Source organism: Zalophus californianus, chromosome 12 (assembly GCF_009762305.2).
Source record: "Zalophus californianus isolate mZalCal1 chromosome 12, mZalCal1.pri.v2, whole genome shotgun sequence".
In the NCBI taxonomy this organism is placed as follows: Eukaryota; Metazoa; Chordata; class Mammalia; order Carnivora; family Otariidae; genus Zalophus; species Zalophus californianus.
This window is the reverse complement of record NC_045606.1, coordinates 63133451-63150355: the sequence shown is the minus strand read 5'-3', so window position 1 is coordinate 63150355 and position 16905 is coordinate 63133451. Positions and strand designations below refer to the sequence as shown.

General features: G+C 38.1%; 1 protein-coding gene and 1 pseudogene across 7 annotated transcripts in view; one reads left to right on the top strand and one right to left on the bottom strand.

The window, feature by feature from the left end:
• Positions 1 to 16905, bottom strand: part of BBS9 (Bardet-Biedl syndrome 9) — a 479889-nt gene that overhangs the window by 123648 nt on the left and 339336 nt on the right. The gene's annotated exons all lie outside the window — the stretch shown is intronic.
• On the top strand, positions 4666 to 5410 carry LOC113911705 (annotated as a pseudogene).

The window sequence follows — 16905 nt, the reverse complement described above, 5'->3', positions numbered from 1 at the left end:
ACACTGATACAGCCCCAGAGGAGATACTTGGCCTGCTGGCTCCCTCACTTCCAGGGCTTCTCTGCGGGGCTGCCCCTGACCCATACATCCATGAGGAGATCATGTACAGCCCATTTGAATAATACGAATTGGCTCCTGTTTGTAAGGGGAACTGCTCCAAGACTGCCGCTGATTGGAAGCTGAAAAACAAGTTAGCCTAGAAGATTCAGACTGAGTGAAAACTGCCCCAGATTCAACTTTGGCAGGGAGTCTTGAGCTAAAAATTACATCCCTGAATTTTGGAGAGGACAGAGACCACTTTGGTGTTCCCCTACACATTCCCCCAACCCCTGAAAGAGCATAAAAAAAGAAAAGATTAATTTCCAAAGTTAGGAAATTAGGCTTCAACCCACCATTGTGTGGTCATAAGAATTACACCCAACTACTCATGAGTCATAAGGCACTGGATTCAATCAGTGAATGAATTCATCTTTTTTCCAGTGGCTATCTCTACTGCACCAAAGAACTGGCAAAAATGAACAAGTTGGGGAAAGTGAGCCACTGGCCTTCTTACAGTTCACACCTAATCAACTACTTAATTTTGGATTTGAATGTATCAACTAATTTGACCATATCTTCCCACTCTCATCAAGGCTGATTATTCACTACATCCCACCACGTCCACCTTATACAGACCCAGAAGAAAAATTCCTCTCAGTATTAGGGAGGTCAATCCGATACTGAAAAACCAAACAACAACAGATAAACAAGCACACAAAAAACTAAAACAAGAAAAAGAAGTGTCCTCTGTTTCTTTAAAACATTAAGAATCTTTTAAAAGGATGTGATTCCAATTTTGTACTGACTAGAGAGAAATCAAATCTGTGGCTCATGTCTAGCAATGTAGGAATATTTTATATATATTTTCATCCAGACTGCTTGAGACTTACTGAGAAATCTACTTTGATTTAATTTACCTTTTTTTTTTTTTTAGACTGTCTTGGGTACTACTGGGCTGCCTTGACTAATTAACAAGTGCAACTTCTTGCTAAATTTGATGTAAGTGGTTCATCCAAGGCTGAGCACAATAAAAACAGTCTCAATTCAGTTCAAGTAACATCAGTAATGTTTAGGTCTCAATCCAATAAGTCTCATTTCAGAACATTTTCTCCATATCACCTTAATACTAATGCCAAGTACCTGCTGATCATTTACTATGCGCCTGGTACCTTCCCTCAAAAAGGAGATTCTTGTATTTGAAAGCCTAAAGGTAACACTGTGTAAAAGTTCAAGTGGAGATCAAACTAGCATCTATTAAACCAAGGAAAATATCACACGGTACTAAATTCAGCGGTAAACTTCAAAGTATTTCCTGTAAATGATCTTGATGAGCTTAATAAATGAAGGCTGGAGTTGTTAGGAGAGACTCCCTGGAGTTTGGAGAACCTAAATTTGTTGTGTTGAAGAAGTCTGTAGGTGATTCCAAGCAAGGTATGTACGCCAGTGAAGGCATAGAGGTAAGACTCTGTTTTCATGGGCTAATGACATCATGTTTTCGTAAAGCAATGACGAGACCCATGTGAAAAAAAAAAGCAAAAGTTATAGGATAGAAACTTCTGGAAAATCAATTATGTGAGGACATAACAAATCAAATCAAAGATTTGAGCTTGGTGATTACAGTGGCCAAAAAGAGTGCCCCGTCTTTCCATCTCGGGCCAGGTCAATATTGAAAGTAACTACTTCTCTTTATGGAGTATAAAGATTTCCTGCTCAAGGCCAAGGACCAGATTATTTTAAGATAGGCTACCAATTATCAAATATTTCAGTCTGTGTTTAAGCTATTTCCTAGAGAAAATAAAGGTGTTTATTCTTCATTTAGAATTCATGACTTACTCGAGCTATGAGATTAAAACGTAAAACTGCCCCTTCTCTTGATTTCTATCCAGAATCTGGTTTACTAATCCACCTTTAGAATGGAGATAAATAACATACTCTAATCTAAAGGAAATGAATAAATCCCATTTCCATTCCAGAACAGCCCAGAAACAGAAACGGTAAAGTGTGTATGCCCCAAACAACAAAAGGGTCTTATCCTCTAAAAGCCACTGAAGCACTAATGCTTTAAATCCCAACATTTCTGCCAAAGTCTATAGAACCTGGAAAGATACAGGTTTAATACCATATAATTTCAACTGAACTGGAAATAGTGTGGTTTCTAACATAGTTTCAGCAGACAAATTTAAGGCTGGCTAACTCTTAAATTGAAAGAAACATATTCTAAAATTAGTAATTAGGAGAGGGAAAAGGCCAGTATAATTAGAAGCTCTAAAACTTACTACTAAACATAACGTTATTTCCAGGATATCCCTTTCTGTCTCAATTGTACAACGTATTTTCTATTTTGAGCCATCCTTCATGGCATCTCATCTATGTTATTAGTTAAACTTAAAAAATAGGCCACCACAGCTTTTGGTAACAGATCCCTTTTTCAAATCTGGATTAAAAAAGAAAAGAGAGTTACAACCAAAAGACCAATCACAATGATCACATGAGTATCAGTGATGTACGTTTTCCCCCCCATTCAAGGCAACATGGTAGTCAACCAAAAGGGAGACCCTTTCTCGCCCACTCAGTAAGCACCTGCATATAACCAGAGGTTCCTCTATTTCCCTAACTCTTACTTTCTCACTCTCTAAAATGAGAAATACCATACTTGTCCATTTTCTTCAAGAATATATGAGAAATGAGAAGACACTTGGTTTTTTTTCAAGAATGTTATATTCTGAGATAGAAAAATCACAATTTTAGCCACCAGGCCCATGCTTACACTCTAATCTCTGCTTTACCTGATATAATTCACTACTAACTTCTACTCTAGCTGCTGCTTCATATATTATATAATAGTTCCAGATATTGACATTAATAAGCCAATGTTCCAATAAAAAGTGTCCCTGTTTGCAGGGTGCACATCCCTCCCAAGTTTACTACTAACAATAACTGCCTCAAAACCTAGCATCATATTTAACTCACAAGTCCTCCTTTAACCACTTAAATATTAAGTCACCAAGAACTTTCAGTTCTGCCTTCAAAATATCTCCCTGTATGTATTTCTTCCTCTCCACTCCAACCACCACTATCCTCCTCAAATCACCTCTAGTTCAGGTAAACTGAAAGAGAGGAGAAAAGATCACTCAGACTGTACCAGAGAGAGTGATTATTAATATTTTAAGAAATACCTTCTCAGACAATTCTGAAACTAGCTCCACATATACAGATATGTATACAAGTTTACATGAACGTGATATTTTAGGTGCTTTGCTTATTTTATGCAACATTATATAATAAATCAATAATAAATACAATAAATATCAGACCACATAATTTAATTTTAAATATAATTTTCTATACTTGTATTTCCTAACTGATCTATTCCTCATTTTATAGAAAAGAAATACATGTGTGGAAGTTATAGGTCTTGCCCATGCTATGGAATAATTTAGTAACAATACTCAAAGTCTCCCCAATCTTGCCAGTGTTTATCTTACCTAATCTCAGTTTATACTAACTCTCCTATATCAGCCTTTTTATCAAAAATAATTTGGTCCACTCATCATTTCCCAGACACCTCGAGTATCTCCACTAACATACATTAACTTGTACTCTTCCTTCTGCCTATAAATCCTTCTTAATCTCCTCTTAAATGTGTGTCCTTCCCTCAAAATTAAACATAAGCTTTGCCTTCATTTATGCACTCATGACTCATTCATTCAACATATATTTATGCTGTATTATGCCCCAGTGCTAAAGATTCAGAGTTCAATAATACACACACCAACCCTGACCCTAAGCAATTTAGCCACTAATGATCAAGGAAGACAACTATACAAGTAATAACACAAAAATGTGATAAACATTAGGTAAAGGTTCATGGCAGAGACCTACAGGGCAGCCAATAGGAGAACTTCCTCTGTGAAGCTTGAAAAGACATCCTGGTCTGTAGTGTCTCCTCCTAGGTCAGAATTCCTCTGTCATTTATTTATTTATTACCTATACTGTTCATTTTGAAACTTCGTCTATGCTCTCTTATACCATGATTTACCTTTGGGGTATATGTTCTTCTTCTCTATTTAAACAATTAGTTTCCTTACAAATGAAGAACTTGTTTTATCCTTCTTTTGTGTTCTTAGAAATTAGTACAGAGCCTTGCAATAAGCAATAGTGTATTGTTATTGTCACTGCTAACACTGAGAAATAAGAATTGGTCTATGACTAGAAACTGCCTGTTTCTAATAATTTGGAGTAATTTTTATCATTTGCAGCTTCCTCATATTCCTAATCTGTTTCTAGAGTTTAGAGTTTAGGTGACTCTCTACCAAGACTTACCTCTCTAGTACACTCATGAGCACTAGTACATGAAAACAATGCTGTGACTCCTCTTCCCTTCGGCTGTGTTGGGCTGGAAGTCAGTGAGCTTGGCACCCAAGGGTTGGAAACCCTTCAAAACAACAGAACCGCTTTGCTATATTGTACAGCCATACCCTGAACCTGCGCTCATTGGTTTGCTTGATAATACTGATTTTAGGAATATAACTTACTAGTAAATGGACAGTAAAATAACATCATCAATCAAGAATAAATTATGTTTCTCTTTTTCGTGACACCTCGGAGGCGGCAGGCTGCTTCAGGATGAAGCTGAACATCTCTTTCCCAGCTACTGGCTGCCAGAAACTCATTGAAGTGGATGATGAAAGCAAACTTCGTACCTTTTAGGAGAAGCGTTTGGCCACAGAAGCTGCTGCTGATGCTCTGGGTGAAGAATGGAAGGGTTATGTGGTCCGAATCAGTGGTGGCAGTGACAAACAAGGCTTCCCCATGAAGCAGGGTGTCTTGACCCATGGCCGTGTCCACCTGCTGCTGAGTTAAGGGGCATTCCTGCTATAGACCAAGGAGGACTGGAGAGAGAAAGCGCAAATCTGTTCAGGGTTGCATTGTGGATGCCAATCTCAGTGTTCTCAACTTGGTCATTGTAAAAAAGGGGGAGAAGGATATTCCTGGACTCACTGATACTACTGTGCCTCGTCGCCTGGGGCCCAAAAGAGCCAGCAGAATCCGCAAACTTTTCAGTCTCTCTAAAGAAGCTGATGTCCGCCAGTATGTTGTGAGAAAGCCCCCAAACAAAGAAGGTAAGAAACCTAGAACCAAAGCGCCTAAGATTCAGCATCTTGTTACTCCACGTGTCCTCCAGCACAAACGTTGGTGTATTGCCTTGAAGAAACAGCGCACTAAGAAAAATAAGGAAGAGGCTGCAGAATATGCTAAACTTTTGGCCAAGAGAATGAAGGAGGCCAAAGAAAAATGTCAGGAACAGATTGCCAAAAGATGGAGGCTGTCCTCTCTGAGAGCTTCTACCTCTGAGTCCAGTCAAAAATGAAATTTTCTAAGAGTGACAAATAAACAAGATCAGACATCAAAAAAAAAAGAATAAATTATGTTTGATGGAAACAAAAACATCCTGTTTAAATAGCTCCAAAAAACATTAATAACTTTGCTTCTGTTGCTGATTTTTAAGAATAATCTATATTGACTATTTTGCAGACATGTCAAGATTGTCTAAACGAAGTATGACTGATTGGATGTCTACAAACAGTCATATAAAGCAAAATATCTGGCTCTAATGAATCATGTTCTGATTTATGTAGAATGAAAGAAATAAAACAAACAAAAAACCTGGAATAATCTCTCAAGTAAAAAAAAATTACAAATAAATTGCTAACAAACCTTCTTGATTGTTTTGACTAAGTCAAACCTTCCAATAAGAACACCTCTTATTCTGAAATAAAACTATATTTAATGTATTTTTTTGTTTCCCTTACTAAATATTTGAAATTCTTACTCTTTTTTCAGTTAAATAATTCTAAGTTTATTGCACCTTGAATCAGCTACTATATTCTACGTGATAGAATTCTGTAAGTATTCTATAAGAAATGTAAGAATTAGTATGACCATACCAATCCCACAGTCAGAAAACTACAGTGGCTCCCAATTGCTTCGCAAATGAATAATAAAATTATAAAACCTGACATGTTTCTAAAAACCCTAAATTTTCCTTTAACCTAAAGGTATAACCTAAGCCCAAGAATAGACTTCAGGGGTCAGAAAGTCCCCTGAGGGGTGCCTGGGTGGCTCAATTGTTAAGCATCTGCCTTCGGCTCAGGTCATGGTCCCAGAGTCCTGGGATCGAGCCCCGCATCGGGCTCCCTGCTACGCGGGAAGCCTGCTTCTCCCTCTCCCACTCCCCCTGCTTGTGTCCCTGCTCTTGCTATCTCTCTCTCTGTCAAATAAATAAAATCTTAAAAAAGAAAAAAAAGAAAGTCCCCTGAAACTAAAAGTAACATTTTGGGTGATTTTATGTATTTTTCTAGAGGAAAGAGCCCAAAGCTTTCAGAGTCCCATTGGAGTCTCTGACCTCAAAAAAGGTTCACAAGTATAATTTTAATATTCCCCTTTCACCACCTCCATCATACTTAATGGCCCACATCCATTATTATTTCACAGATCTGGAATTTCTAGCAGTCAAGAAAACCTACCTGCTGCCTCGAAGCAAGAGACATATGATTTCCTTCACTTAAAACACCCTAACCCTCACAAAGCTCTCTTTGAGATTCCGTCCTCCACCAATCCATCCTACCAGATCTCACTGACCCAACTCACCCCGATGTATCAGAGTTACCAATCTTCAACTGTTGACAGATGACACAGCTAACTAACTGGTTGAGGACACCAGGCCAGTCCACTTGAATTGTGGGCAAATGCGCTCACAGGGGTTTTTCTGGTACACATTCCCCAGGTTGCCATGTTACAAGGACTTTTCAAGACAAGTGTTGAAATGAAACAAATAACTTGAATGATAAAAACTGTAAGCGTCCAAAGCTGGAATAATAAGGTCTTTTAAGGCAGGTTGGGTCCTACATCACCCTCTATGTCATACCATATCAGTATCCAGCTCCAACACTTATAGGATAATTTTCAGCTCTAAAATGAATCCCAATAAAAATCTGTCTTCAAATCTACACAATAGCAATTAATGTTAAAATTCATAAATAATATGTGCAATCTTAAATGAATGAAGTAAATGTTGCTTTTCTCCCTTTGTTATTACTTCAATTTTACTTTAGGGCAAGTTACTTGACAAATCTAACAGGCAACCCAAACTATTTTTAGGAACTTAGCACGACATAAGTGACAAATAAAACAAATTTCCACATCTCACATCAAATGTTTCCAACTTCTTGGATCTAAGAAATTTAGGACTAACGAATGAATAGCACTGCCACCCACAGAAAAGTTGAAATGTTAAATAGAAGACCTTTTGTTTTTTAACAACTATTTTAACAATTAACATGTCAGGATTAGTATTTCCTGACTTTTTTTTCTCCATATCTCTCAGAAGACTGCTCTCTTCTTCCAAAAAACAAATAAAAATGAAACACAATGTAACACATCCTATAAAAGTTTCAACTGATTCTCCCTCCCATTCCTTACATCTATTCCACTGTTAGGTCCGTGTCTGCATAATTCGTGGTTACCACGTAACTTTGATGAATTAGCTAATGCTCTTCTAGAAGCCCAATGCTTACATCCCTTGATTAAAATGCCCATAGCCAAGAATATATCCGTGGGGAACAACCTAATGCTATACTTTTTTATTCACAGTGTTTCCGGACACTGTATGATAAGGCATGCTGAGCCAGTACCTGCCATAGGCCAATTAAACCCATGGAATCGAGAGAATTTTTCTTACTCTTCTTAAGATTGAAATCCTGATATTCACAAAAGCTTTTTTTAAAGTGATAACCTCTATTATAAGATATTAAGGTATGCGTATGTGTGTTAATTTATATATACTTTAAAGCAGTTGCACTCATGGTAAACAAATTAGGAGGAAAAAAGTACTTCAGAAAGCATATATTCAAATGGGCTTTCCCTTTGGGATGCATTTTCATCCTTACTCCATGTAGAAACTTATTTTTAGGGCCTGTAGTTCCTCTCCATAGTGAAAGGCTGACTCAATCAGTTATGGCTAGGGTAAGTATTAAAAAAATAGTGATGATGATGGTTAATATTTATTGGGTGCCTATTATAAGCATTTTGGATATAATATTCACTTACTTCTCTCAACAGTCCCTTTGAGACCAAAAATGTACCATTATTTTCACCAACTTATGGACAAGAAAACTGATACTGAGAAACTAGATCGTTTGCTTAAAGCCAAAATGCTAGTAAATAGAAGGGCCCACTTAAACCTGGGTAGTTCAACTTCAAAACCAGTGTTCTTTGTCTCTAGGCTATAATAACGGGTCCCCCTGTGAAATAATTTACCAACTTTTTAACTTCCTTTTCTATTTATAAGAATCTGAAGCTAACAGCTATCAAGACTACACCTTAGTATATGCATTACCACTGACAATTTCAACAGATGCATTATTTGTACTTTCTTTTTTTTTTTTTAAGAACAACAAAATCTCCTGATGGGATAAAAAAAATTTTAGGTATATGACAAGACAGTTAGGGCTGGGCTTTGTATCAGTACGAGTTTAATCAAGAAAACAGAAACCACGTTGAATATTTTTAATTCAGGTATCTTAAAGTAGGGTTTAATGGGTATGGAGGGCTGAGAAGCCAGGCAGAGGGTGGGTGATGACTGACGTACCTAGCAATTAGCTACAGCAGGAAGCTACTACCACCTCACATGCTGGAGGGATAATGGGAAAAGACAGAGGTATCAGAGCCCAGGGACCTGGAATCACCAGACAGAACACTGGCAGACTTGTTCAGAGGGAGCTGGAGCCCTGGAGAAAATGCAGCCCCAAATGAGATGCTGCCCAAAGCAGATGAAGACAGGGAGGAACATTAACATCAAAATTCCTGCCGCCTTCAGGTCTCCTACCAGTGCCTCCCAATTGACATGGTTCCTGAGAGATGCAGCCTGCAACCCTCTGACACAGAGCAGAGCTGGAGAAGGCTAAGGAATGGCTCAGTAACCACGCGGGTTTCCACCGTGGCTTTGTTACCTATATAAATAGCCAAAGTTCTGGTCCAAATAGTATCCAAGAGTAAAGATTTCCTAAACAAAAGGCCCATACATTTACCAAAGCCAGATTTTTCACATTTTAACTCTCTAAAATAGAAAACAAATTATGTTAATGTTCCTTTTTAAAGGCCAACAAAATTTTATGAACATAACATTAACTCTTTCACAGACTTTGCATGAAAAACATCCTATAAGAACCAAATGCAGATGTCACCTTTAACTAAGGCTTTATCTAATGGGATGTTTTGCTCATTAAATATTTCTCCACCTCTCTGTATTCATTGCCAGGCTCTCCATGAAGTTCCTTCAATTATGCAATTAGATTCTATGCTCAAGAAAACCTTAGAAGGTGGGTATTCTTGCTCCATTTTCTGAAATATTTTGGCCAGTGAGGTCTTTTTTCCAAGGAGCTATGATGTCATCAGCGGTACACACTCCTAGCCGCCTATCCAGCCATCATTTCTCTCGCTTCTTTCCTCACAGAATGGTGACACTCTGCCCCAAATGTGAACCTATTCCCAGATCCAGGGGGTAGATCTGAGTAGTCTAAGTCTAAGGGGGATGGAGAATCAAGAGATTTTGCCCCCTAGAGAACATGTGGCAATGTTTCAGACATTTCTGGTCTTCATACTAAAGGGGCAGGGTGCCTACTGGCACCTGGTGAGTAGAGGCCAGGGATGCTGCTAAACATCCTATCATGCACAAGATAACTCCCACACACACGATAAAGAGGTACCAAAACCCTGGTCTAAGCCATTGGTTCTGAAAGTGAGGTTTTTGAACCAGCATCAGCCTGATCTTAAACCCAGTATCAACTGGGAACTTGTTAGAAATGCAAATTCCCTCATTCTACCCCAACTCTGCTGAATCAGAAACTCTGGATGGGGCGACCTTATATTTTAAAAGCTCCCGGATGATTCTGATGTATGCTAATGTTTCAAGGTCACTGCTCTAACAGCTCCAGGAGTTGGCCATCTCTGGCCCACGGGCCTGCCACCTGTTTCTGTAAAGTTTTATTGAAACACAGTCAATACCCATTTATTTACTTGTTGTCGATTGCTGTTACAATAGAAGAGCTGAACAGTTGCGACAGAGAACAAACGGACTGCAAAACCTAACATATTTACTATCTAACCGTTCGCAAAACAGTCTGCCAATCCCTGAAGCCAATCACGGTAATTTCATCATTCTTGCCGGTTATTGGTTTAGGAAGCACTGTTCAGGAAGGCATGAGATTATGAGGAGCAACAGGATGGGAGAGGAATGTTGGCAGACATGAGGGTGGGACGTCAGAGAAAGCATTGTTTACTTCTAAGGAGGAGAAACAGCAAGGATGTCTTCTTTTCACCTCTGGGTATTATATTGTCTGGATGTGGTAGCTAGAACTGCAGCAGCCATTTTGCAGCCAAGGGGAAAGCCAGGCTAAAGGCAAGAACAATATTCCAAAGACAGGGGAAGTGGCAGAAAGAATCTGATTTCTATATGTTAATTTTTTTTTTCCACAGTGAGGCTGTATTACATGAGGAATAAGAAAAAAAAAAATAAATTGAGAGGCAAAAAGACTGGATAAGAAGCCAAAAAAAATTTTTTTTTTAAAAATGGCCAAACCCAAATAACCACAGGCGTTTTTAATTACCTTAAGTCTATGTTTTACTGTATGTATGTTTGGAACGATAATCCATACAAATTCTAAAGTAAAACAATTCTGGTTTGAAGCAAATTAAATTTTTCCCCCAACAATAGTGAAGAATAACTATTTCCTTTTCCACTGCAACCAGAGCAATTTAAACTAACAGGCCACATTTGCAGAAATATAATCAAAGGTTTACCACAGGGAGCACACAGCACAAACTCATTCTACTTGCAATCATCTTCTCCAAGAAATCAACAGCAACTAAAGAGACCACAACTTAGATTTTAATCAATTCGAATTTGTGCAGCACCAAATCCAAATGAATATTTAAAATCTTAAAAGTGTGAAGAACCTCATTTTCCACCGAATATAATATAGCCCAGCACCTATCTACACAATATATAACACAAATGGCATTGTGCTAGCTAGGTTATAGAGATACAAAAACAAGACATAATCCCCTGCCTTCAAGTAGCTTTCCCTCTGGTGGAGAAAATGATAAATAAATACATACAGAATTATAAGACAAGGAATCATAGTACAGAAGTTTGTGTTTGTAGAAACAGGAGGAGCAGATATTCTAGTCAGAATCAAAGTCACATGTGAGAAAATATTATAGAAACTGTAATTTACCACACAAATACAAATATTTCAGAAGCTGCTATTTGGAAAATTAATATTTTTAAATGTTGCATAGAGAAGGCTGTAAAGCTTATATTGTAAATTAATTTGAATATAATTATTTAAAATACATTAGTCTGCAGGAAACATTTTTTGGGGGGGAACATTATTTGCAAAACACTATTCTTCTTAAAAGGTCACTGTACTTGGGAGATTTATCTTCATTAATTTCTCATTATACACCTGGTAGAAGGAGGATACCATCTTTCAAGACTGATAAGGATGGTCCCAATGTCATGAAAGTCTTCCCAAGTGCAAAGAAGGGTCCATGCCAGAGCTGGAGATTAGCAGGGCCATCTAGGGTCCACATAGCCAAATTAGAGCCTGGGGTTATGGAGAGTCCAAAACCCTGTGGAACCAGGAACTAGATCAATACCCAATCAAGTCATCATAAAGAAGAGATCTAGGATGAATCATTTCACTGCATTTTGGACCAACTAGAAAAGCAATTTCTTATGTGGTTATGGTCCTATTGATTATGTTTATCATGTGGTGAGTTCCATAAACAATAAAGTTTCTATGTTCACCAGAAAAGAAAAGTAAGAGTGGTTAAAGGGATGGGGCTAATGTTGCTGCACGTTAGACCTAAGGAGTCACAGGACATTTAGAAGCCATTTGGCCCAAACAGGTCAACTATAAAATCTGCTTGTCAATGCATCCTTCAATTACCTCTTTGCTAAAGAACCTCTCAAGTAGTTAACTAATGCCAGATCTGCTAGGGACAGTATGTCCATAAATACTAGCCAACCCCCAGGTTATTTAACATCATGCCCTCATCTTATTAGATCTGAGAGGTCACCCAGCCTCAAGCTTATTTATTACATTTGGCCCATTTACTAGACTCCTCTCTGGGAGATATTTTCTCAAGTATTACATAAGAAATCAGTGCTACATTTTTTTCTGGAAAATGATCCTCCTTACGAATTTTGCTTTGCTATTATCCACTCTAAATATCAAAAGATAAATAAAATTCTCCATGATCAAGGTCTAGGCCTTCATCCAAGATTCTCATCTGCTCTTCATCTATTTCTTTTCTCTCAAAACTTAATAAACTCACCTGGACAACTTTACTGCATTTTAGATATGCTTATTGTCTCTGAAGGAATAAAAATATGATTTGTCTGTGTAAGTCATTATTTATCATTGAGCAATGACTCCTACACCCTCTTGCTTACTTCAAGAATTCTCAGTCAGAGCCTACAGAGATATGAAATGGATCAACGTCTCTCTAGAAGTTATTTTGTGAGTCAGAAGTCCTTAGAGAAAAAATGAGTTTTTATCCTGAGAAATGATGAGGAGAACAATCTCTGGGAGTGGATAATTTTAGGCACTTGTGGTCAGAAGCAATCCAGCCTGACGGAAGTCCTCAGCCTGAGCCACCATTACCCATCTGCTCTACCAGCTGTGCAGAGCCCTGGCTTACCATAAAATCAACTTCACTGACCTGGTGGCAGTTCATGGTTTTGAAATTCCACTTTAACTGGAAATTTTCGAAAACAGTTCTGTAGCTCTGGTTTGCTGACAACCAACATTTGCAAATTTGGCAAGACACCCATCTCACCCCAGCTGCCTCCGATTTCCTGTCCCTGGGCGCAGTCTCCAGCTTGGCTGTGGGGCTCCACACAGCTAGCTCTGCCATTGCCTCTGGCAATGTGGTGTGGTGGAAGGCACAGTGGACGGAAGCTAAGGAGACCTGGGACCAGTCCTTCTTCTGCTACTAATGAGAATGCCCTTAAATTTCCTGGGTGTTGGTTTCCGCATCTCTAAGCTCCCTTCTAGCTCTAGTCAGACAATTGTTCCATAGCAGTTAATGAGCACCTATTATGGGCTAGGAGTGTAACAACGGATATAAGCCAAAAACCCCACCATCATAGTCTAATGATTCTCTGATTTAATACACAGCCAACTTGCCATCTTTTATGCTAAAAAAAGAAATGCTGCTGATAAATCCAAAATCAATTCCAACATCTAATTTTGGCCAACTCTTTTAAAACTTCTCCACCAACTATAAGCAAATATAAGTATAAGCAAATAGGTAACAATTTTGGAATAAATGAAAGACCATCACTTTCGTCTTTCTTCCCTTGTCCACTGGGACTTTCCATTTAAAAATCAAATAAAAGGAGGGGGCGCCTGGGTGGCTCAGTCGTTAAGCGTCTGCCTTCGGCTCAATTCATGATCCCAGGGTCCTGGGATCGAGCCCCACATTGGGCTCTCTGCTCGGTGAGAAGCCTGCTTCTCTCTCTCCCACTCCCCCTGCTTGTGTTCCCTCTCTTGCTGTGTCTCTCTCTCTGTCAAATAAATAGATAATTAAATCTCTGAAAAACAAACTGAGGGTTCTAGAGGGGAGGGGGGTGGGGGGATGGGTTAACTTGGTGATGGGTATTAAAGAGGGCACGTTCTGCATGGAGCACTGGGTGTTATACACAATGAATCATGGAACACTACATCAAAAACTAACGATGTAATGTATGGTGATTAACATAACAATAAAAAATAAAAAAAAACTAATGATGTAATGTATGGTGATTAACATAACATAATAAAAAAAATCAAATAAAGGAGGATGAAACAGAAGGAAAAGAAGCTTGGATAAGTCAACAATGAGATAATTAGCCACCGGACAACAAAAAATTGCCTGAATTGATGCTAAAAACAAAACAAAACAAAACATACTTTGTAATGATACCAGCTAAAAATCTCAGCTTATTCTACATGTGAGATATTACATTGAAAACTGATTAGAGAATAGTGTACAGGATGACAACCTAAGCACATACTCATTGCTATTTTCTACCTCTTTTGGCTTTACATCTTCCAAAGCCCGTTATGCTTAGAAGTCTAGTACCACTTGGAAAAGAGGGAATTCATAATAGAGCATTGGCATCATACATATCAGGAAAGGAAAAAATCTTGCTATTTTCATGGAAAACTAGAGATGAGCTACAGCTGAGAAATAAACAGGAGTGCTATGAAAGCAAAGGAAAAGAAATGGAATTTACATTAGCAGATTAGGGAAAGAGACTATCAATAGAAAAGTAGTGTCCTTTAGAAGGTCTGGACATGATTTTTTTTAAAAACATAGGTTCTCATTTTCTACCATACAAATAATTAGTTGAGTCACCTATATCAAATCACTTATCTGAGAAAAAGGATGCTGGTATTCGCTGTTTACAAAAATCTAGGAAGCTAATACTAAAATGAATATGAAATTCTGAGGAAAAAATTCACGTAATTCTATATTGTCATGAAAAGGCAAAATAACACCACAATTTGGTTCAGCGAAATAAGCAATTCTTGAGGGCCTACCATGGCCCCAGGGAATTGTGCCATGTGCCAGGTCCTCAAGTTCCAAGAATGAACAAGAAATGGCATTTACCCTTGAGGAGCTTACATTCAACAAAAACTTACATTCAACAAAAACTTTCTCAGAACAAACCCAATCTAACATATCAACATCTTATTAGTTATGGTAACTAAAGTCTCCTCAAATATGCTAAGTATATACTCTTGAGAAAAAGAAGATATTTCTGTAAGAAAATCAAGACAACACAGTCAGCTGATTCATTCAAGGGCACACAATGAAGAACAATGGAAGCAAATAAAAGATAGTAGGGTGCTTTGAGTCATAAACCTGGGTTACATGCTTTCTGGGAGCACAAAGGGCCCAGCAGCTTTTCTTTTCTTTTCTTTAGTCTTTTGTAACAGCTGGGAAAGTTCTGGGGTAAGGTGCCTGGTCCAAAAAAGTTACTGTTTTGGCTTTGCTTAGTTTTGCAAAAATAAAAAGTCTTTCAAAAAAGACTTCACATTTCTGTAGTTCATTTAACCCTCCGGATATTTTCCCATTTTGTCAACCATTTCATTTTATATCTTAGTTGAGAAACATCTCCCGCCCTCTCATCAATTGCTTTACTATTTCACATTTAATTTGGTAATGATATCCCTTCTGTCTGTAAAGAGACAGGACTTTATGATATAATACATATCAAAGATATTTAGCCAAATAAAACTGATGTCAATTGGAAAAGCAAACCTTAAGATAAAGTCCAAGATCTTGTTATCCAAAGACATGCAGGGATGTCTGCACATACTGACTCTACTGACCACTCTGTAGGTCTGAACCAAATGAATGCAATATAAGATAGACTGCTCTTGTCTGGGATGCCATAAATTATAACTCATATTGATTTTTCTCCCCTAGCTGGGAAGAGAGATCTGTGTTTGCAAAACAGTGCGTTCACCAGTCCTTCTATTGTGCCTCAGAGTCTACCAATGAATCACTGGATGGGGTGATGATCAGTTTGACACTACCTTACCAATGCACATTCAATCTATTCCACTGTGATAACTGGTTATTAATACAACCGCCAAAAGAGCAACCTCTGAATTCCTATCAGAAAGTGAAGAATTCAAGCATTTATCACTGTTTAATGGGGTCAAACGTTATAGTGAAATGCATCTATTAGAACAGGTTTCAAAAAGTACTAAGAAATATGTAGGTTTGAAACAACATGAGTCGACTCACTACGTCCACGCTACCCCCCATTAATGTTAGAGAGTCCCTTTCTTTTTTTCTTGTTACATCTGTTTTATCCACTCCCTGATCTCCCTCTTTTCATCTTCCTCCTTCCACTATTTTCTATAACATCAGAGTGAAAAAATACATGCATCTTCCTGTAGCTACATTTTTCCCTAAAATAATCACTTGAACATTTAGATCACAGAGAATTATGTCTAAGATTTGACCAATCATCAGCAAAATAAGAGACAAAATCTTTTTCAAGGCGACCAGGTATTCTTCAGCCTGGGGTTTGGCCAACTCAGTGAGGTAACATATTTAGATTTCAGCCTAAGGACTAGTTTGCTTTCTCTTATCACTTGATTCCTCACCCTGCCCCCCATTAACAGGAGCTGATGCCTTTTCTCCTCACCACTGTGTCATCTAGGTACCCTGACTACTCAGAATCTGTTAGAGTTTCTGCATGTTAAAAGATCCCCCTCATTTATTATCTTTCAGCACAAGAAATACCTATTTATTCATTGCTCCTTCTCGTTTTCAATTTCATTTCTACCACCTGATGATGATATAAAGTTATGTGCAATGTGTGTTCTGTTGTTGTCCATGTGTATGTAAAAGAATCACATGTGTATGTAAAATTCAAGTCCAGCTAAACATCTTGAACAAATTAAACATCTCCTGGGTTTTATTCTATTGATTGAATTACCCTTCGTTGCTAAAATACTGGAAAATAGAGCACACTCCTCAGCAGCTGGGCCTTAATTTAGGATCTATTAAGAGATGGATAGATTTGGGTAGGAGGACAGCGTTTGGGGTTAAACATGGTGAGTCCTAGTCTAGGGCATAATTTTCAATGTCATCAAAAAATGTAAAGAATCCTCACAGTGGTTCAGAATAGGAGAACGAGCTGTAGTACCATAAAGTCACAGCTACTGTTCTGTGTCAACAGAAGTCAAAAATCTCAAAATGGTTAAAGGTTACATTAAATTCCTACAGGCATAG